The following is a 22525-nucleotide window of genomic DNA, read 5'->3' on the forward strand; positions in this document are numbered from 1 at the left end:
GAATCGAACCCGGGTCAGCCACATGCAAGGCAAACGCCCTACCCACTCTACTCACTATGCTATTGCTCCAGCCCTTCATTTTTTTTTTAAGATGAAAAAGAATATGCACTTTCGATTGAAAACTTGGTAAAAGTTGTTTGAAAGAGGCTGTTGTGGACTTGATGAGGAGCAACAACAAATAGACTTTGCCATACTCTGGTCATTGGAGTAGGGATCTGCCAAGCAGGTGCCATGGCATTTCCCTGGTGAGCTATGCGTAAAGGATGATGTGAACAAACAGGTGGGAAGCCCCCCCTCCACAGCTGGTGGGGGGGCGGGGGGGCATTTGCACTGACTGATTGGCAGGTGTCTTCCCAGGGGGTACTTCCCTTGCAGCAGGCTCTGCTGTTTGCCCCATCTGAGAGGTCTGGAAGCAGATGCATAGAGTTAGGGAAACACAATAAAGCAGGAATTTTTTCGCTGTAAATACCACCCATATGTTCCTGTGCCAAGCGTCATATCTGCAAAGTCTCTTCTCAAATGTCCAGATCGCCTCTGCTGGGTTCTATAGAACAGATGTTGATCTGGCTCCTGTGGCATTAATTTATGAACTTCGCATCAGCCAAGTTATAGTCCTCTTACCATCCGTGTGCTTGACTAAGTATGTTCCCAAAAGACACATGGAGGGTATGAGGTTTACGGTTTTATGGTTTTGTAGAAACTGTGCAGTTCTGCTTTTGCTCTCTGTGATGTTCCTTTCTCATCAACATTCCAGGTTTTCCCTGTCACATCACAGATCGAAGATGGGATACTAGCAGCCTCTCCTTATGAGTGGCTCACGGAGAGGGAGGTTTCCCTTAGTTTGTCAGAGTCTGTAATGAGCTCAAGCCCCAAAGTCTTTCCTCCTCAATTCTCATCTCAGACCTGATCTCTGAGTTTTTTTTAGAAAATTCACTTTAACAGAGAAACATTTTATTAAGATTTTGTACTTTTATTTTTTTTTAAGTCTTTTAACTATTGTGAAACAGTTTTGGGTCTTACACATAATTACAAGGATTGTATTTAGCTTTCCCACAGACCCACACCTCACAGCGGAGCAGCATCCCTATAACACAATGCGTTTGCAACAACTGATGACCCAACAGTGACACCTTATTGTCATTATTCTCATTATTATTTTGTTTTGGGGGGCACACCTAGTGATGGTTAGGTCTTACCCCTGATTCTGTATTCAGAGATCATTCTTTATGCAGTTCAAGGGACCATATGGGGTACTTGGCATCAAACCTGGATTGTCTGGGTGCAAGGCAAGCAATCTACCCACTCTGCTATCCCTTGGACTCCAGAGACACATTTTTATCATCCCATGTCTATCATTTATACTAGGATTCACTCTTGTTGTGCTTTAATGGGATAGACAAAAGTTCAATGTGTTGTGTCAACATTATGTGTCATAAAGAGCAGTTCCTCTCTCTTAAAAACGCTCTCTACTTTATTATTCATACCTTACTTCCCCAATACTCTGTCAGCCACAGTTTACCTGCTTTTAGTGACTCTTAAGTTTTTTTCTATTTAATAGTGATTCAAATTTTTTTTTAAATTATAGTTATCCGAAGAGGTCTTAAGAGCAGAGTGAACCACTGTAACCCATCAATCCAGGCCTTCAACATGGCCAGATATCTACCTTCATGACAAAAAACATTTCAGACAAGTCCAGACCACAGCTTTGTGGAAAGTGACCAAAAGTATTCTGACCCCATGGAGCTGCTGCCTTGTCTGAGCCTGTGTGTATAGTCTCTGGGTCCCTTCCTCTTGTCAAGGTACATCCCCAGCAGGGTACCTGGTATCTCTCATTTGTGCATTACTTTCTAGGGCTCCATCCATGTGGACCTATTTCCTAAGTGCAGCCCTGACTGTCTGACTGCCTGCTGTTTTCAGCACAGGGGACATGGGTACTCAGCCGATAGTTCTGCAAGGAAAGAATGGATGCCTTGTTCAAATCAATCTTTGTCAAGGCTTGCACTTTCTATTCGCAGCTTTGCAGTCTTATCCCGGGTGTAGTTTTGAATCTCAGGGGGTGCACAGCCATCACCTCCTGAGCTGGATTCCCTGGGTTCACCACAGGGGCTCTGGGTCATGACAACTTGGTTGTGAGAGACAGTGGTCTGCATTTGAACTCAGGCTGATGGGATGTTCCCTTTAAAGAAGGATGCTGGGGGATGACAGCCGTAGGTGCACAAACTCGAATTTTCATTGTAGCTTTGCTGCTCCTGGGCTGACTGCCCAAGTGCAAATTGCTTACCTGTGTGAGCCTATCACTTTGCAATGGAACAGAAGCATTTGAAAATGTGAATATACCGTTCTTTCTCCAAAAGACCCAGATTTTAGAAGTCCACGACAGTCCCTGCCTGCAGTCTAAGCCTTTTGTAGAGCTGTAGGGAGGTAGCACAGATTGTGACCTTGCTCTGCTAACAGCAATCCAAAGGGAATCCTTCCACTGCTGCCAGCCCTTCTCAATCTGGAGTCTAAATCGAAATTCCTTGTGCTAAACACATGTACCAAGTACTAACCTGAGCAATTCTCATGTACATCTGGAATGTGGTCCAGACATAAGAAATTTGGGATGGAAATGTCTCTAGGGAATCTGAGAAGACGTGATCCTCCAGGAAACCCCATCTGAGGTTGTGATATTTCCCTAACTACTCTATGCTCTAAAATAATTCTGCTAACAACCTACCCGTTTCCGTTTAAGTAGCAGCCTGATTCTATTACCCTAAATACTCTTTCACTTTTGTTGATGAGATTCAGCTTTCAATAATGTATCTTTTCCTGCTATTTGGGATCAGATGTCTATGGACCACTATTAATAAGCAAGACTGAATTAATCATAAAGCTGTTCTCTAGAGAGTTAACTCATGTATTGCAAACATTTGAAAAACCATAATCAGGTATTCTGGGCTATGGTTCAAATCACCTGAATACATGCCTCTGAACAGAGGATAGAAGATGACAAAGCTTCTGAAACATCTTTTAGTCATGTCTGCATTTAAGGAGTGCTCTCTGAGTCTCTTGATGGAGCCAGGAGATGTTTTAGGGGGATGCTTTTAGGTCATATCAAAAACATATGGAAAACTCATGATGTGTTTTTGCCATCCTTTGGTGTATCTTAGTATCACCTTTTCACAATATTACTGCTGCCTTTGCTAATATTATTTTATATGAACAGTAATATAATAGATACATTTTTGGTATTTGCAGTTTTTCAAATACTCATATAAAGGTGTCAAATATTCTCTACCTCATAACCACACTTTGCAATAGTAACCTTCCTCCATTCCTTCCATGTACATGCAATCAAGACCTGAACATTTGGGTGGGTAGGCCTGACTAATTGAGCTGAGAAGTTGTGAAGCAGGATCTGAACTGGGGTCCTTTAGCACAAGCAACTGATGCTAACTGCTGAGCTGGGTAGCTCTCCTAATTCTGGATTTCCCTGATGGAAAAGAATAGTGGGAAACACATCCAGGGCTGAATCTTGTTATGTAGTAGGAAGTTCAGGTCACCCTGTGAACTGCATTTTGCAAAAAAGCTAACATTTGGCCACTGGGATGGCAGATGTATTGGTAAACTTGAATTCCAAGCAGGGAACAAATAAATTATGAATACTTAATCCATCTCACTGCTTGGATGGAACCATTGCATAGCTTAAAGTGAGAGAGTCCCACAGAGAAGCCCATTGTAAGGCAATGCATGACTGCATCAGTCCTCATGGCTCTTCCCAGTGGTTAGGCCACTGGGCAGGTGGTGGCAGGAGAGGTTGCAAGGTCTGCACTTCTGCCCCATTGCCATGAGAGCTGTCCACTGGAGGTGGGGGGCTGGTTAGCTTTGTCATAGTACATGTGCCTTTGCCCGTCACTTTCTGGGAAGTGATTATCAAAAGGTTCTACTCCACCAGCTCGGGAAGGACTGAAGCCCTGGCCACCAATAGTGTGGGTTGGGTAGGAAAGGGCAGTAAAAGTCTCTATCTCAAGTCCTGAACTCAACTCCTTTGTTTCCTGAATTGATGAACTAAAAAGCTCCCGAAGCCCCCCAAAAATGACCATCCCAGCCTCTGTCCATTCAAGATGAAGCTAAAGAATCATTTCCAGTGTCCTTGCTAGTACTGGTGGTTTTGCTGGGATACTTCTATACCAGCTGTGCAAAATACGACCCCCAAACCCCACCACTTGTCTGCAATGTATATGCTTTTCTTTCTAGTAGACTTAAGAGGCTGAATGAAATCCATGAAAACTAGAGTCCAAGATAACATAGGTAACATAATGCTCTCTCGCATTAGTCCATTCGAAGGCCACTGTGGATCTGTTCTGCTCTGTCAGGTAAAACAGAAAACATTTTGTTTTGTTTTGCGTTTGGGTTATCCTTGGCAGTATTCATGGGCTATAGCTAGTGAATTGCTTACAGGTTGCTCTCAAGGTGTTGGGACACCATGTGGTGGCTTTGGAGATCAAACTCGAGCTACCTATGGGTACCTGTTCTTTGAGCACCTGTTCTTTTCTCTCCAAAACCTTCAATCAGTTTGATTTTAGCTGGGTCCTGCTGCTGCCAGAGTCTTTTTCTCTAAGCAGCAAGATTCTGTGTAAAGTGGAGTGATTTCCTGGGAGGAAGATGGATGAGGCAGTGCATTTTCACACTCCGATCCATGCTCCAGACACAAGAGAATGTTTAAGGTGTTTTTAGAAAATGAGGTAGTTGTTCTTAGAGGGCCTTAAAAGGGATCTTTCCAGGTCTAGAAAGAGGGGGAAACGGAAAACATACCATTAAGCAGTGGTTGAAACTAAAAACCTCATGCATCTATTGGGACCAGAAGTACATCTTAGAAAAGAAACTGCCACCTACTTGGGGGTGACAATGGAGTTTGCAGACACTGTTTGCAGAGCGGAGCTCTTTGCAAAGCCAGAAACTAGGATGGACTCACATAGGACTGAAAACCTACGATGCCTCACTCTTCGTAACAAGGACCTTAGGAATGTTTCTTGGGGTGGAGAAAGCATCAATTCCCATCACCAGTGCTCTTTGGTAATTTGGGGTCATAACTGATGGAAAAAGCTGGTATAACTGGCAGTGGTCCCGAAGGACAGTCGGAAGAAAAGCATCATAACTCCAGTAGAGGTGCATGCACGAGTCTGGGAATTTCTGAGACTCCAGGGAAGGGTGATTGGGAAGGAAGAGGAGCTCAAAGCACCCAGGCAAGAGATAGCACCATGAAGAAAGAGAAGCAGACTCAGCCGCAGGCCAAGTATCAGCCCATATGAGGAGCTTCAGAAAATGAAGAAGCCCAAAGGAATCTTGATCCATTGGGAAGGGGGAAAGAAAACTTAGACATCACTTAAGTTCTGACAATGAAAAATTCAAAAATAATAAAATGTGAATAATCACATAGTTAACTAAACTTAATTTTGAAATCATTTTTATTATTTATTAATGGAAATAAAGTGGGTGGGTTAAATTAGAATGTCTGCTGGTCTCTATTGGAGATGTTCCCTAATTATACATCCTTATATAGAAGGTGAATCTCAGGTGACCTCATGTAAATGTTTCTGCACAGGAGCTGGTACTGGATAAGTACTTGCTCTTCAACTCTTGCTGATTCTATGGACTATTTATTGATGGATGTATCTGCCAGCAGCTGCCGCTTCTGGAGTCTTCAGATGTGGACTGTGGTCACTCCAGATTCCTTCTATTCCAGCCCGTCATTGTAGACGTGAGTTCTGTCTGTAAGTGAGTAGGGGTGCAAGGTGGGAAAGGAGCGCGGGAGGATTGAAACAGTGACTGCTTTTTCCTGGCTTCTGCTCTGTGCTACTGAGCCCAGTGTGGACCGCTTGACTGGTCAAAGCACAGAGGTTCTCTTCTAGGTGACTGGCTTGTGTGAGCTGCTTCCTGCAGTTCTTCTCTCCACTATCTCCTCTCACAGGGTTTGTTGTGTTCCCCTGTCCTGTGCTAATAAGGATCTTTGAAAAATGGCTAGTATGGTAATGATCTGCGGAACTTACTGTAGATAGCAATTAAATATGGCTAACGGCCGAGTTGCTCTGACACATTAAAAAGCCTACAGACTGCGATTTATGAGGACAGCTCTGCAGCCCCATTTGTATCTGATTCATTTCTGGTTTCCGCCCAGGAGGTCTAGTCTTAGAAGGGAACAATTTCCAGCACCCTTGCCGCCCCAAGCCGCACCCCACCCGGTGTCACTCCAGTTGCCTGGCCATCCCAAATCATGTTACTCCAGTTCAATTGGTCATCATTGCTTTTTATAATCTTAAAGTACCCCCTGCCTTACGTAAGGCTTAGGTCAAAATTGTTTGGGGGCAGTGGTCAATTTGGGGGGTCACACTCAGCTGTGCCCCGGGACTACACCTGTCTCTGTCTTCAGGGACTATATGTGGTGAGAGGGATTGGTCCAGATTGTGTCACAAGGCAAGTGTCTCATTTCCTGTGCTATCACTCCAGCCCTTATGTCAACATTTCTTTGTACACCAAAGTCATCTGCTCTCAAAAAGTAATGTTCAATGTGATACGGGGGATAACTTCCATACATGGTGTTAAATAATTTAAATCCAAAATGTGGGTGTTTTCCTGCCCTCAACTTTGTTGACTTTTGTTGATTCCCCCCTCTACCCACCTCTACCCTCCCACCTCCTATGTAAGACACATTCAGACCTCTTCCAAGGATGGAGATAGAACAACCTCACTAGCAAGCTCTCTAGAGTCCTGGCCCATCTATCCAACAGTCTTACCTGAGATCTCAGAGGGAAGTAAAAGGACTTGAATAAACCCAAAGAGGGCTGGGGTGGTTAGGCAGTTAGTCAAGTTTGCCTTGCAAGTGGCCAAAACAAGTGTGAGCCCTGGTACCATGTATAGTTTCTGATGCCCCTCTGGGAGTGATCCCCGAGTACAGAAGCAGAAATAACCCCAGAGAACCGCTGGATGTGACTCTAAACCCAACCCAACCCAACCTAACCCAACCTAAACAAAACAACAACATCCAAACTTATGTTAATATGTTCAACCTACACACAAGTGGCTGGGGCAAGATGTCCCAAGGGCCCCACGCCCCCTGCTGGCCAACTTTCCTTCCTGCCATCTCATTCCTTCAAATAAGCTTTTTTGTTGGCAATCAAAGAGGAGAACGAGGATGTTTGCTGTGCTGCTCTTTGTCATCAACTACCACCAAGAATATATTGACTAAATATAGAAGCAATGCTAATAGAGTACTTTTCAAAGTTCAGTTATTGAGGTGTCCTTGATGTTTTCCTTCTTTTGTGGATGCTTTTTCACCCTCCCCAACTCCCACCCCTGCTGTCCTCAGAAAAGAGCTATGAGCTCCCTTGCTTCTAGGATTGCTAATGGTTTTGTGTCCGAGGGCTAAAAGCAGAAGTGTCCAGGCAACTAGAAAATGATTCAGACTATTGATTTTGAAAGCTTGGATTTATTGAAAAGCATAATGCTGGCTCAGACAGTGAAGGAAGTTACAGAGATGTACCTTATTTGAGAGACGGGGGGAGGAGAGCTATAGACCAGGGAATGCAGAGGATGTCTTGGGTAATGGAAATGGATGCCTTCTTGTTGTTAGTGTCATTGTGACCGCTGTTTCCAGTGTTCCTGGGACCCACTTGTATTGGGCATGCTGGGAAAAGTGAGGTTGCTGAACACACATCATAGGACAATTAAACAGGGTTTTTCTGGACCTGAATAGATCAGATAAGCCTACCTAAAAAAATATCATGAGATATATACAAAAGTTTATTTGTGGAATGAAGAGGCTTAAAGACAGATAATGCTGCCTTGATGGAACTCTTATCAAATCTTTTGGAAGTCTGTTCTCTTTGTAACAGAAGGATGGCTCAGAAGCACTTACACTACTCTTTGCCTCTATGAGTTTGATGATTTTAGACTTTATGTAATGCACTAGTTGTTTATATGCGTCTGACAATATTTTCATAGTTTTCTCTCTATCACATGTTTCATATTATGATAAATGGCAAAATTTCATTCTTATTTAAGTCTGAATACACACTCACACACATATACTCATATATAATTTTAAATGTTGCATTACTATAATATTGATGAGGAAAAAAAAGTCCCAGTCAGCCTGCATTGAATAAAATGACTTTTGGGAACCTGATTTTGATTTTCTCTCTGGAATTTTTACCGAAAATTGCAGATTCTAAGAGCAAAGACAGTAGGTTAACTGAGAACTTATTGTATATAGCTCACATCTCCATTCATCTGTTGACAGATACTTAGCTTTTTCCCCCATAGCTTGGCCCTGGTAAATAATGCTGCAGTGAACTTAAAAGAGCTTTATATGCTATACACCTACCAAGAATTTGAATCAATGGCCGCTGTTAGCAGATAGAATATCAGAGACCACTGCTTTTAGGATATTTGTATTCTCAGAGAGAATTTATTTCCAATAACTGTAAGTCAACAAACGCTTAAATAATTCAACACAGGTTTCAGGCATGCTGCATCAGAAAACGATGCAGGTCTAAATGAAAATGATGGAGGGGGAAGTCTGTACTCTGGTGAGAGCACAGAAGTGGTGGAGGTTCCGCCCAGGGATGTGAGGTCAGAAGACATTTTAATCCTCCAGAGAATGGGAGTGGTCAGAGTTGAGGGAATCCCTCCATCTCTGCCCTTGCAACTGAACTTAAACTCTGCATAAGTGCTGTCATTCATGGGCAATACTGAAGGGAGGGGAGAGGAGATGATGGCTCTTGAGCACAATCTAGAAATCAGGAGGCTTTGATTTCCTTTTATAAGCAGTGACAGAATGGGAGGGACACATTACAGGAATGCAAAGTTTCCAGAGGTACAGGATAGATGTTCTTTGGCAGGTCCTTGAGAGACAGTTACTGAAGAGAGATCACTTGCTACTAAAAGCTTGTTTGCACACCCCACACTTTGCACTCTTTGTGCTGCTCAGGAGAAACCCCAGAGGGTAGTTTGGGAGATGAGGCTTCAGTCTGAGACAAATAAGGAATAAATGCACTTGCCTAGATAGTGAGTGGGGAAAACAACTAAGTAATAAGCTCCAAGAGCTTGTAAAATGCATCCATCACGTCCCAGGACCGAAGAGTCAGCATATTGAAAGGATAATAGTTGGGAAATAGAAATGTGGATTTTATGACCGTGTGAACAACCAAAGAAGATTCATTAGTAGGTACCTGAGAGTTGAGACATTTGTGGGTGATTTCAAGGAGCTATGGAAGTGTTTGAGAGTGGAACATCGCAGAATTTGTAAAAGATTAGAGTTGTCCATTTGATCCAAAACTTGGGAAGAAGATGAGGAAACCTCCTCATGTTTTCTTACGTTCCAACTTTAGGGCATCGAATGACTCTGAGAAACTTGAGGGATTGCAGTGGTGAGTGCATCTTAAAAATCTTATTGTTGTGCTCCTGTGTTCCCACTGAAGACATGGGGAAAGAGAGTCGGGAATTGTAGCGACATGGCCCACTCCAGGTCAATTAGGCAATAGTTGCACATACCCCTTCTGCTCACATATTAACATCTAGAACATAGACACATGAATGTTTTTAGTTGCAAAAAAGAACGTGAAGTGTATTATACTGCATGCTCAGCTGAACACTGGTGGTTTGCCTGTCAAGAGAATAAGAAGAGAAATATTGGGAATTTGCCTGCAGTCCAGACCACAGGGATTTTTTATAGTCCAGGAAAGAGATCAAGTCAAAAAAGTAGAATAAATAAAATAAGCAGTTAGAAAATCCACTGAGAACACTGTTACTTGAGTGGAACTTGAGATGATGCCTTGACTGATTTTTATAGAAGCTGTAAAATAACGATAGACTATAATGTTCACATTGTCTGTTTTAAGTTAATATGTTTTCTGATTGTGTAGCAGTAACACCTCATTGGACTTCTTCTAGGACAAAATTGAAAAGTATGGAAAATCAAATAGATTTAATTATCACACCATCAAGAGATAACTGATTTCATGCTAGCATGTGTTTCATATGTTCTCTATGGATCAATGCAATCATTCCATGTATACATCCTTACATATGAATGTGCATATATGATAAACTATTTTGTACTTATACCATAATCATAAAGCACACACTCTCATATCCCAGAATTATTTTATTCAAACAATTTTATCAGTGTTTTTTACTCTTGGCTGCCTAAATTCTACAATTTTTATCTTTCTCTGACCAATCTGAAAACAATAGAGGAAGAAGCAGTTGACTTAACTGGTGGACTCTCCCAAAATGCCTTTGGGAAAAGGAGATGAATCCAAAGATGGCTACAGAAGGGGAGCGTGGAAACCCTGCAATGCCATCATGGATGTGTCAGCTGGCCTGCCTGACTGTGTGGCTCCTCTGACTCAGACCAGTCTGTGACTTCTCCTGCAAGTAGGGGAGGGGGGCAGAGAGAGGAGGGTAGGCCATGTAATCCTCTCTCAGATTGCAGGGACTGTGTTAGAAAAACAAGTGAAGAGATGCCCACAGCACACTCATTATTCATAAAGCCTCCTAGCTGCCGTCGACACCCTAGGTCAGCAAAACTGCCCTCCGTGGGTCACGAATGTTCTTCAGATCTGCTATGTTAGGGCACTTCAGACGAGACCAAGTAGGATGAGGTGAGTGTCTGCCACCATCTGAGACCTGAGGACACACTGAGGGGAATGTTAGAGGGGCACTGGACAAAGTTCCTAGCTGGGCTTTCATTGAAATCAGGAAGGGCACTTCTCAAGGTTAGCAATCCAAATTTCTTTGGGTTGTAGGGTTTTAGTACCTCAGTGTGTGCAAGTGTGTGTGCGTATCTGTGTATTTGTGCTTTGAAGATGAGAGAAGAAGGGAAGAACCTATGTAAGAATTTTATGATTCCCTCTCCTGTCTGGGTTAGGAATAAATATTATTCCTTATTTAAAAAGTATTACATATGATTTTAGAGTGAATTAATATTCTTAAAACATGTAGTCACACACATATTCTCTCTCTCCCCAACCCCACCCCCCGCCCCCCTCTCTCTCTCTCCTGGCTGTCTCCTCTCTGACATGATAGATAGCAGGCTAGACCCAATGCCCAGAAGGTCAGACCGTGTTGAGGAATCAATCTTGGGCTATTCTTTTGCTGAGTTCCCCAGGAGAGCCAGAAATGACCTGAATCCTTGCTCATCATTTCTCAGGGTCTTTCCAACTCCCAGCCTCCCCCGGCCAGGCAGGAGCTGAATGAAGACAGGTCTCTTTGTTAAGGATCCAAAGGGCAGGCATGCCAAATAAGGGGGCTGCCGAGGGGGGGGATGCAGGGAGAAGCCTCCCTGCTCACAACAGCTTCCCCACCACATGTCAGCGGGCGGGCCCAGGCCTCCCTGCCTCCTTAGCCTGCCCCCAACAGGGCCCCATGTCCCCTAATGCTTGCAGGGTTGGTTTTTTTTTTTTTTTCCATGAGAGCCATCCATTTGGAAAGGGTGGGGTGGAGAGAAAGACAGCTCGCCCAGAGAATGAATCAGCCCCACAGGGATAGTTTATACATATTAAAACACAAGAAGGCAAATACATATTAAAAAACAAGAAGGCAAATAGCCCATTAAAATCCCACATTGCAATGCTTTAAAAAAAATAAAATAAAGAGAGAGAAGCTCCCAGGCCCTGGGCTAGCCCGGCCCCCCATTTGTCCAAAAGGCTTTGTGAGCATGGATATGCTGCCCAGCTCCCGGGTGCTTCCTCTGACAGGGCTCAAGGAGGTGGGGGGGAGAGAATAATACATCCCCAAAGCCCAGAGGAGGGAGGCTGCAGCCCGGGCTCCATGCAGAGGGAGGGCTTCAGGTTTCTTTCCGCCGCCTCCATCTTCCCTGCAGGCAGGCAGAGCCTGTGTAAGATGGTGGCAGTGTGGATGTGGGCTGATGTGGATGAAGAGTGTTGCTTTCCAGTTCCAGTCACCAGGCAAGATGTTGTCTAGGGCAGACGTGCAGTTTTTTTTACCCCTGAGCCCCCTGTCAGCCTCTGCCAGCCTCCACGCTGCTGTCTCTGTGTCTCTGTGTTTGTGGAGCCAACTCCCCAACACATTCATTTTCAAGAAAGTCAATTGCACAGCCCTCTCCCCCTCCCCCCTCCCCCCTCCCCCAGGTCTCAGAAAGGGCACTCACGCTCTGCTCAAATTTTCTTAAACATTTTCCTTCAAGGAATCACCCTGTCTTTGGCCCCGTGGCCTGTCCTGTGAAAGTGGCAGTGTGGGCTCTCTCCTCTCTCTCTCTCCTCTTCAGAAATACACAGAAACATGTGGAAATGTTCTTTTTTCTTTTTTCTTTTTTTCAGATTGAAACCCATGTGCACCAAATTTTCAAAGACCCGATCTTAATGTAGATAAAAGTGAGACACCCAGGGGGGAATCATGTATAGAAACCCTGCATTGTATGCTATAATTTAATCATCATGTGCAGCAGAATTTCTTTGCATAAATTACAGCCACAATGATAGCATCACTTTCACAAAAGGTGGTTCCTAACAGATTCAACTCTCCAAGCCATGGCCGAGGTTGCCAGAGCTGGGGGAGACAGTACCCCGCAGTACTAAGGAGCTGGTGATTGTACCTGGGGCTCCCTGCTACGCCGCTCCTGTTTGCTCACTTACATGGCCGATTTTCTTTTCACTTTTGACATCTGTTAGCTGCTTAGTTTGTATTTCATGAGAAACAAGCTCGAGTACCCCCCTGGTTTGGAGCAGGGGTGATTACTTCCAGGGTGAAAAATGGTAGAGGTCACCCTTTTATGAAAAAATGCTTCTTGACTTACTTTCACTCTCCATTCTTCTTGTTTTTTCTTTTTTTAAATCTCTGGCACACAAACTCGATTTAAAAATTTTTGCATGTTTGTTGCTCTGGAGTCTTTTTGCAAATAGAAACTTACAATCCTTGTGCTGTTCTGAACAGTTGTGGGACCTCATGGTGTCTCTTTGCCAGACCCTTAAGGCCCTAAAAGAGGGTCTTCTTCAGGATCTGGGAGGATGTTTTGTCAGTGTCCCTATTGAAGGGAGGCCGGCGGGCAACCGTGCATGTCTGCACAGTGGTGGTCCCAGAATGCTCTGGACAATTGCTTTCATTAAAAAGAAGGAGAAGAAGAGGCTGGGGAAGATTCTCAGGACAGAAACAGCTCATTTCTGTCTATGATGCTTTACCATACATGGGTATTTGATTTTTTAAAAAATGATAAGTCTGTGGAGAGTTTGTTTCTATTTCCAAGTTGACCAACTCCTGATAATGCATTTTAGTGCCCATGCACTCTCACAAAAAGTGAGATCACATATCATACCTATCAGTACAAAAGTGAAATGTGTGGCCGAAAATCCAATGGTTACAGTCAGCAGTTGTTAAATAAATGTGAAATGAATAAGTGCAACATACTCGACACTGTCATTGCTGTTCAAAAACATAGTGATAATTAACAGATGTAAATTTATATTCCCTTTTGTAATCACAACAATATTAAGGACCTTATCTCCACTCATATTACCATGGGAACCTTTGATATTTATTACTGGGGGCGAAATGCCAGACAGGCTTTCGTGTGTGTGTGTGTGTGTGTGTGTGTGTATGTGTGTGTATGGGTGTGTGTGTGTGTGTGTGTGTGTGTGTGTGTGAGAGAGAGAGAGAGAGAGAGAGAGAGAGAATACACATGCATATCCCAGTAGCCCTGGGGTTGCAGTCTCTAATTGCATTGTGTGTGTGCAATGATGGACATGAGTCCAAATGTCCTCTTAAAATAATAAGGTAAATTGCAGATAATACAGCCTTAGAAAATTAAGGTTTCTCCTTGTACTCTATGTGTTTTAATGGACTTCCTGAGTGTGAAAAAAAAGTGTGGAAAGAAAAGCCCTTAAGAAAAGCAGGAAGCTTATTTACAACAACATATATACAACATGTATATGTATATATAAGTATATATATACATATTTGTGCATGTGTGCACATACCACACACATGTACAAATAAGTATTTTGAATGCTGGAGTGTGAGTGTACATATGTGTATCTCTTCATGCTGAGCTATGAAACTTGAATAAGTCTCTGTGCATGAACTAGACCGCTCCCCTTCCTTTGTCATTTCAATAGAAAATTCAGTGTTGTGAAAACCCAGCTCCAGGATTGATGTCAGTGCCTAAAGGGAGACGTGGGTATTTCAGGAGGTATTTGGTGCAATAATATTCTCTTTGTAACATTGCTTACATGTTTTCTTATTTTACATATTTCCCCCTTGGTCCCTAAGATTAACAAAGGAAGATCTATTGAAATGATTCAGTCGGATTTTTCTTTTGTCAAGAATGAATCCCACATCCCCCGGTGCACTGAGATCTTGGGTCTTAGGGAAGTTAGTACACTCACACTGAAGCCAGGCAGATCAGGGATCTCTTCCCAACTGCCTTGTCTGCTCTGCACAGGTGCTTTCGCCTCTATTCCGTTCCCTCAGTTTTCTTGGTGAGAGATTTTTTTATCAAAGAACAAAACCAATTGTATCCACCTTGCTAGGTTACAGAATAGACAGCTGTTTTGGTAGGAAAGAAGTGACAGAACATATAAATTACAAATAAGTAGGGAATATGACTGGTCTGGTGCGCATCAGTCTTTATCATCCTACTGAAATTTATTTTTTTTAAAAATATATCCTTTAGCGGGTAGGGCGTTTGCCTTGCATGTGGCCGACCTGGGTTTGATCCCCGACATCTCATATGGTCCCCCAAGCACCACCAGGTGTAATTCCTGACTGCAAAGATAGGAGGAACCCCTGAGCATCACTGAGTGTGACCCAAAAGCAAATAAATAAATAAATAAATAAATAAATAAATAAATAAATAAAATGAAAATAAAAAAAAATACATCCTTCTGGATTGTTGAGAAAAATCATAAGAATTGTCCTTACTTAGAAAGTTTGCAAAGTTTTAAATAAGGAGATAATATTACAAGGCCTTAGTTCTGCCATTAATGATTCATATGAATGTAGATAAAATATGTCACCTCTCTCATTTATCAGATGTAGGTTGAGCTGTGTTATATATGATGTTATAAAGGCAGGGCATCGTGAAAGGACATTTGGTAGGTATTTCTGGGATCTTGGGGTCCTACAGAAAAGTTCAAGTTTTACCTCCTTCTCTGAGCCAGCTTCTCAGCACCCTCTCCCCCAAGAGGCAGTTTCTTTTGCTCTTATTGTACTTGCCTCCAGACAGTACACCAGCCAGTCCTTTCTCTTGGGTCCTCAGCTCAGCTGGGTTGGAAGGTCAACAATGGAGGAAGGCCTGTCTCTCAGCATCCGCACATGCATGTCTCTGCATTCCTGAGGCTCAGCATTCCTCTGTGTAAGTTCTAGTTTTGCTTTTAAAAGTCATTCAGTAAAGTAGTCCCTTCCTGAACCCAAAGCTCTATACTCTCACAAGAGAGGGTGAGCGCCTGCATCCTTCCAAGTGCACATTTCTGTATTTTGGAGTCTCAGCTGATAAAGATGCCCACACCATCAGCAGAGAAGTGAGTGAGCCTTATTATTTTAGGTGGAGATCTCTGGAGGCCAAAGACCCCCAGAAGCCTCTAAAATTATGAGAGACAGACTCTATCCTCTATACTCAGAAGTACAGAAGAATCCCATGAGAAACAAAAAAAGTCCCATCGTTTGGAGGAGGGAGAAAAAGCAGGCAGCGTAGACAGCAATGAAGGGGACCGAAGTGACCAGAAGGTTGATTCCGGTGACAATTAGATGTGGGCCCTGGCAGGCAGCAGCTGAGGCCTCATCCCTGAGGGCCGTTTCAATTGCAAAGTTAGTCACAGAAGGGCCTATTGGCCCGACAGCTAACTCTGACTGGTCATTTGTCCACAAGGGAAATAATAGCCCGGCCTCATTGCTTTGGGCTGCAGGGAGGACAATGGCAGCGCGGTACGAAGAGTAAAAAAAATATTCTGGGGCAGGGAGATACATGCAGGCCCACACAGTGGCAATTCAAGATCGTTTGGACTCTGTTAGCATGTTCTTTAATTAAGCCCCTCTTCTTCAGCTCATCCCGCAGAAATGCACCTGCCTCCCATCTGCCATCCAAAGCGGCCAGCAGGAGAATGACTTCACACTGCTACTTTCAGAGTTTGCTGTGGGCCTTGGTGATTTTTCAAGAGAGGCAGCCACAGATTCATTCTTTCTCTTTCTTCCTGGTTCTGAAAGATTCTATAAAAAATCACATTAAAAAGCGTGTGAGCTGAGTGATACCATTTATCAAAGGAGGAAGGTCATAAATAGCATCCATTCCCAGAATATCAGGCATTCTATACCAGCTTTTCATGCAAAGCATAAAGCCCAGGATCCCTTTAATTGACTGTGAATCTCCCTCTCACCCTGCCCACCCTCTCCCACCCCAACCGATTCTGTCCTTGAAAGCTGCAATACAAATGTTTTTCTAGATTAGAGAATTTTTTTTTTTTTTAGTACATAACAAATAGACTCTAAGACAAGGGCCCTGTCATTTTTTTTTGTTGTTGTTTTCTTTTCTTAGGCCACAATTGGCAATGCCCAGGGGGTACACTTGGCTCTGGACTCAGGAACCAGTCCTGGCGATGCTCATGGGACCATATGGGATGCCACGGAATGAACTCTGGTTGGGCAAGTGCAAGGTAAGCACCTGACATGCTGTAGTATCCTTCTGGCCTCAACAGTGTCATTTTCTTTAACAACCTCAGTCTATTTGGCATGATTGTGGCAATTCCTATTTCAGAGGCCTCGTGCATATTCTTTCCTGCTTTTCATTTCCTTTCATAAAAGCCTCGCTCAGTATGCGCCTGTGTCCTGTGGGGCGGGGGTGGGGGTGAGGAGGAGAAGAGGGGGAGGAGGGGGTACGTCTCTATCCTTCTGAAAATGTTGGAGTTGCCAGAACGGTATTAACCCATACCTGCCAGCATCCCTTCCCCTTCCTCCCTGCACCCACCAATATGAAGGTATTTTCTGGGAAGCCCTGCATATGCTGATTACCTCCTCTTCCTGCCCAGAATCCTCACCTTTGCCCCATGACACCCCATTTCTGCTGGAAATAAGAGCCAGTCAGCGTGGTTTCTCCCATATCTTCCTCGGCTCAGGGTTTGCAGACTACAGTGGCAGGCTCCTGGATATCCATCCCCTGACACCATATGCCCTGTGAAAGAACGGCTCTTCTGTTATGACAAGGCAAGGTAAGGTCAGGATTGACGAGTCCAGGAGTACAAAGTCAGAGATCCTTGTCTGGGGGTGTCTCTCTTAAAAACTGGCTGTGTCCTGAGACTGTCCAGCCAGAGCAATGGGGGTGGTTCTCCTATCTGAAGAACTTCACCGTAGTGTCTTCCTGCTTCTCTAAGCTCTGTCTCCTGCCGGTGTTTGCTCATGCGTCCCACCCTGCAGAGTGTTCTCTGCACCCACCGCTCTCTGTCTCCCTACAGTGAGCTTTGTCTAGGCACTTGCCTTTCTCCCATAGGAACTCCTAGGCCACCTTGTTCTCCAGTTGTTGGGTTCTTCCTTTATGAGACCAAAGCCTACTGGGTTCATTAAGCGGAAGGGACAGTTTTATTATATTTGTAATTATACAGGTGGTCACAAGATCATATTTGTCACTTCTGCTTTAAAAATGGAGACTTTAAGCTTGATTCTCATTCTACAAAGCCAAGTTAGTAGGAAGCTAGCCACTGGGGAGGGCATAATAGGTCAGGGAAAGGAACACTATGACAGTGCTAGAAGTGGTCACTTGGGAGGAGGACTGGGTGCTGAAAGGAAGTAAAGTGATAAGCATAATACCCTTTCAGTAATATTATTGTAAACCACAGTGCCTAAAAGAAAAAGGAAAGGAAAACAAAAATGTACCTGCAAGAGAGGCAGACGGGGATATGGGACTGGTGAAGGAAGTGATGTTGGAATATCATATGTATGCCTGAAACCCAATCATGAATAGCTTTGAAACTTTATTATTCACAGTGATTCAGTAAAAAACTAAAATTAAAATCCACGTTTAAAAATAAAAATTATGGAGTCAGAAAACCAGCATAGGAGTTAAGCCACATGCCTTGCATGCAGTCAATCCTGGTGTGATTTGGAGCACAATTTTGTCATCTGAGTACCTCCAGGGTGTAATCCTAGAGGCCCTTAGTGCTTCTGGCACAGCCTAGGTAATCTCCAGCATGGCAAGGACTGAATAGCTCCTTTGGGCCTCCTCTTTGAACTGCATACCTGGCTGGACGAGGACTATGAATGTAGACCTTAAACCTCCTGAGCAGTGCTTGGAAAATCTCTCACAAAATAAATGCATTGAACAATAGAAAAAAGAAATGCCTTTAAACATTTTCAGAAAAACACTTGCAAATTGAAGAAAGTTTGGTGAGGTTTAATCTTTCTCACAAATTTTCATCATCATTTATTAAAGTAATCTTGAAGCTATGAACTGAAGCTACGAGTTCTCCTTGTCCAACAAACAAAGGTCCAACAGTGGGAACTGATCTGGTGGCTGGGGAAAAATGAATCATCAACAAAGGCTTAGCTTCTCAAATGGCACACATGTTTTTTAAATATGTTTTGCCTTTAAGTTTTGGTGGTACCGTGGTGGGGATTCAGCCATTCCTGGCAGTGCTTGTGAGGCTACTCCTGACTCTGCGCTTAGGGGCCACCTTAGTGGTCCCAGGGGACAATGTGGTTCTGGAGATTTAACTCTCCTGTCTGCAAGCAGGAGGTGTATGAAAAGCATATGCTCAACCCTTTCAGCCGTGTCTGTCTTGCTTGTGAAACTTAGTATTTACATTGGGCCACCAGGAAGAGATGTGCAAAATGAGAGATTTTATTATGCAAATTACAAACAGACAGAAAGTGGGACAGACAGACAGGCACACACACACACACACACACACACACACACACACACACACACAGAGTTCAGGCGAGTCTAGGTAGAATTTCTTCATAGGAAAAGGACTGAGTCTTGCTGACTTGTGGCTTTTTTTCCATTCTACAGTTAGTTGCAGATTATCTAACTCAGGTCTGGTTTAAGCAATCACCTGAGAGCTTGTACCTGGATATCTCACCCAGACCTTTTGAATTCCAAATACCAGGTAGAGATTATTTGTCTACAGTGTTCCCATAGCTTAAATCTCTCCATGCAGGATTTCCTCCTTCTATTAAAGTTATATTCTTTCCAGAGTAGCTTTTCAATCATATTTGTTCACTTTTTTGTTAATTGCTTTCCTTCATAAACTTTTTCAAAACCTGATCCCCAACATTATGATTACTGCCTGCCTTTGATTTTCAGTTTTATGCTCAGGATTCTGAAGCATTAATATCCATCCAGTGATAATTTTCTGCTGAATCATGAACACATAGTTCTAAGTCAGTGCTACCTGAGCGTTCCCAGGATCCTCAAGCTTCAGCAGTCTTACAAATAAAGTGTATTTGCTCTCTGCTTCTTTGCTCCTCACCTTGTCCTTCCAAACTGCTTCTCATCTTTGCTCATCTTCAGGCGATGCTCTTCATATAATTAACCAAAACTAGACATCTCATTCCACAGAATTTTTATTTATTTGCCAAATCCTGTTTCTTTGTTTGCAAAGAGATCTATAAAATCTCTACTTTTCATTGTATGGTTTGTGTCACCAGAATGGCTATACCCAAGTAACCCCCTATGTGCCTACGTCTCACACCTGCCTCCAAACTTATTTTACACGAATAAAACCTTTTGTTTTCAAGCACAAAAAGAATAAATTCTGAGCCTCACAACAAGAGTCTCCACACATGCTCTCAAACTCTCTGTGGACCCATAGTTGCTCCTATTCACCAGCTCCTTTTCAACACCTTCATCTCATTTCCAAGAAACAGTGCTCAGGACCAAAGTCCTCTCTAAATGATATCTCTGTTATATGCCATAGTGTATAAGTTATAGGGCATACAGTATACTGTATATATGTTATATCACATATACTCTGCAGTGTTGTTGGCTAGTCTACTTTATATGTCTTATGTCATATGTATGTGGTATAGTAATGTAATGCATATGTTGCATGATAGCCTACCACGTGGAGTATGCCATATCACTGTATCACTGTCATCCCATTGTTCATTGATTTGCTCAGGTGTGCACCAGTAACATCTCCGTTTGTCCCAGCCCTAAGATTTTAGCAGTCTCTCCTTACTCATCTTTCCTGATTGGAGACTCTTTCAGGGTCAAGGGAATGAGACCTGTTATTGTTAATGTATTTGGCACATCAAATATGCCACGGGGAGCTTGCCAGGCTCTTCCATGTGGGCGGGATACTCTTGGTAGCTTGTGAGGCTCTCCGAGAAAGATAGAGAATGTATATCAGAGAATATAAGCAAGTATGTTAAAATCAAACACATGTGTGCTGCTTTAGGCATGTCAGTGTGCTAGACTATAAGAGGTCGCGTGGCTGCTTTGTGGCTGTGTGTTTCCGGGAGCATTGTTTTATATAGTCTCTGGATCTTGGCCATTGATGGAATTACATGGCACCAGAGGCAGTTTCTGGGTGTGACTGCCAAGCTACTGGAAAATGGGAGGTCTGTGTGGAGGAGGTCCAGTCCTAATCAGAGCAGGCTTGGAGATCTCAGTCCCGGGTCCCTCATGCTTGAGTTTCTCTGCCAGTTCTTTCATGCCATATAGTATATAAAATAGGGTGGAATATATGGCATATGGCATGCAGTACTATTCAAAGGCATATTCTATATCATGTAAAATATGGAATATGCAGTGGAATATTTCTTGAAAAACAAATTAAAATATTCACCATAAACTTATGCTTTCCCTCTTATTTCAGATGCTATCCTTTCTCTCAGTTAACATTTCAGACTCATAGTAAAATAAATTGGTCTCTGAAAACCTTTTGAGTTTGTTACACATTCCATCTGACTATTATCCCTTGATATAATCTTAGTCCAGCATTTTTAAAACCCGAGTTTAGTAGTCTACAAAAGAGATGGCATACTTACTATCATCAGTAGTAGACTGTGTGCATATTAGCAGTAATGACATACTTAGTATCATTACTTTATTCTTTTCAAAGCCCTTATCCATTCATTTTATTATTCTGAGCAGTGATTTTATCCCCATTATGCAAATGAGCAGATAAAGATTCATCGAGAATGGGTCATTTTTCAAAGCAGTGATTCAATCCCAAGTTTTCCTGGTGCAGACTTTCATGTTAAAACCCTTTCACCCTTCTTGTTTCTCCTTCCCTTCAGTCTTATCTCCTCTTGTAATTTTGATCTTATATCAGTATTTGGCTACTCAGACATCTTTCTCTCTGCTTCACTCCACAAGATACTGTGGCCTTCTTCTGGGTGTCCCAGAAGAGAGATACCTGATAATGAATGAGTGAAAATCACTGAGAAATATATTGATCATGGTTTCTGGGCCATCAGCACGGAGTCTCCTCCCAATAATTCTTGAGGAGTTAGTCAACTTGTGGGCCACTTATAGAACTCACATGGTGTCATTTACATAGTGTTTACTTTTTGCCTTTTGATCCAAATAACACATAATTGTCATAGTTAAAGGAGTTGGTCACATGGTGCAGCCTGAGATCTGTAAGGCAGTTAGCGCCAGGATTTGTCAGATGATAGTTCTATTTTAGAGTACCTTCTTTTCAATTAGGAGACAGATCTGATATGTAGAGATTTTTTCAGCATTTTGGGTTGGGAGTTGGTTTCTCAACTATAGGGAAGCAAGTTCAAACCACCTTGTATAAAGAGTGTTCCTCAGGGGCTAGATGGATAGCACAGCAGGGAGGGCATTTGTCTTGCACATGGCTGACCCTGGTTGAATTCCTCCGTCCCTCTGGGAAAGCCTGATTAGCTACTGAGAGTGTCCCACCCACATGGCAGAGCCTGGCTAGCTACCCGTGGCGTATTCGATATGCCAAAAACAGCAACAATAAGTCTCACAGTGGAGACATTACTGGTACCCGCTTGAGCAAATCAATGAACAACGGGACAACAGTGCTACAGTGCTACAGTTCACATGCTTAGTGTTTAAAGTACTATTGATACTCCCATGTTAGGAGGCTGACCAGGATTCCAGGGTGTACCCAAGGGGGATGAAGTTTATATAAAAGGAGAGGAAGGCAAATGTTACTGCATACATATAAGTAGGAGCCTTTGTCTTAAGTGACTGGAGCTCAGGCAACAGGATTCAGGGAGTTAGCAGTCCTGGAAAATGCAAATACACTCCAGAAAAATCAACTCCACTGAAAAACTGTTCAGTATAATAAATAAAAACCTCAGGAAAATGTTCAAAGACATACCACTATTTGAAATCATTAGAAAACACTATTCAAAACTGAGATTTTAGAGAAAAATTGAACTTTTCAAAAAAATTGAACTTTTTTGAAAAATATAGTAATTGAAATGAAGATAATTGATTGAAATAGAATATGTCACACATAAAATAAGATGTAACCCCTGTGAATATATCTACCTCCTTACTAGACTTACTTATATTTTATATGATATCCATAATATAATATATATTACATCTATA

The 22525-nt window shown here is 42.8% G+C and overlaps 1 long non-coding RNA gene across 1 annotated transcript in view; it reads left to right on the forward strand.

Moving 5' to 3' along the window:
* The window catches only part of LOC129399614 (uncharacterized), a 113060-nt gene that overhangs the window by 15601 nt on the left and 74934 nt on the right, over nucleotides 1-22525 (forward strand). The window contains exons 2-3 of the long non-coding RNA XR_008627194.1: nucleotides 16526-16643; nucleotides 17016-17195. This is a non-coding gene — a long non-coding RNA (uncharacterized LOC129399614). The remainder of the gene's footprint in view (nucleotides 1-16525; nucleotides 16644-17015; nucleotides 17196-22525) is intronic.

This window comes from Sorex araneus, chromosome X (assembly GCF_027595985.1).
Source record: "Sorex araneus isolate mSorAra2 chromosome X, mSorAra2.pri, whole genome shotgun sequence".
In the NCBI taxonomy this organism is placed as follows: Eukaryota; Metazoa; Chordata; class Mammalia; order Eulipotyphla; family Soricidae; genus Sorex; species Sorex araneus.